The sequence below is a fragment of the Hevea brasiliensis genome, unplaced genomic scaffold (assembly GCF_030052815.1).
Source record: "Hevea brasiliensis isolate MT/VB/25A 57/8 unplaced genomic scaffold, ASM3005281v1 Scaf259, whole genome shotgun sequence".
Classification (NCBI taxonomy): domain Eukaryota; kingdom Viridiplantae; phylum Streptophyta; class Magnoliopsida; order Malpighiales; family Euphorbiaceae; genus Hevea; species Hevea brasiliensis.
In genome coordinates this window covers 42616-43803 of record NW_026614761.1, presented here as the reverse complement: position 1 = coordinate 43803, position 1188 = coordinate 42616, and positions in this window count along the sequence as shown.

The following is a 1188-nucleotide window of genomic DNA, read 5'->3' as shown; positions in this document are numbered from 1 at the left end:
GATTTTGCACCAGATATAAATATAACAAGTCAAGAATTGAAGGAGAGAGCCAATTTACATTCAAGGATGCATATCAACCTCAAGGGAGGTAAAGGAGAAACAAGATCTGCAAGATTGCTAGAAGGGATTTTTAGTTGAAGTTCCAAAAGTACAAGGCTGCAACTCTCCTTCTAGGTTCTTTCACTCTATTAACTTTTGAGGATAAGCAAAGATTTGAGTTTGGGGGTATTTGATTGTATTAAATTATATAGATATTTAAGGTTAACATTCATTGCATTTTGTTAAGCATTTATTCTCTTTTTATATTTATTTTTATGTTTTTTTATTATTATTTTAGAAAACATGTTAATCCAACTCAATTCATTGATTTTTATATTTTATCAGGTGTTTTTATGTAGTTTTAGAATCAAAGACGAGTTTGGAAGAGATTTGTAGGTCAAAACGTGAAGAATACAAGGCTAGAAGCAGTATACGGGTCATGTAACCTGCCCCGTGTAACTTCCTAGACCAGTGAAACTCTCTGGATTGAAGAAAACATGAAAAACAAAGTGGCAGAAAGTTACACGGGGAGTGTATAACTACACGGCCCGTGTAAAGTCCCCTGACAGCAATTTTGATGCGACTTTTCTTGCTTCCAACTCGACCCGGATGAACTCCTAATGCTTATAGGACTCTGAAATTAGGGTTTTTACACCAGATATAAATATAACAAGTCAAAAATTAAAAGAGGGAGGAGAATTTACATTCAAGAGCCAATTTACATTCAATGATGCATATCAAACTCAAGGGAGGCAAAAGAGAAATAAGATCTGCAAGATTTCTAAAAGGGATTTTTAGTTGAAGTTCCAAAAGTCCAAGGCTGCAACTCTCCTTCTGAGTTCTTTTACTCTATTTTCTTCTCATGTCTTCTCTTTATCTTTTTATAAACTTGATTATAAAACTCACCATAGGTGAGTAGGTTTTTTATTCTAGGGTTAAGGTGTAGCACTCTCAATTTCATTATGGATCTGGTTTGATTTTATTTAATACATTGGGTATTTTATTCTTTGATTCAATCTCTTGTGATCTTAATACATGCTATGTATTGGTACCCACTTAGTATTGATTGCAGATACTAATTGAAGAACTGAAAGGTGAAGATTAATATTAGAAAATAGGGATTTTGAACCTAGGAAATCTGACCTAGAG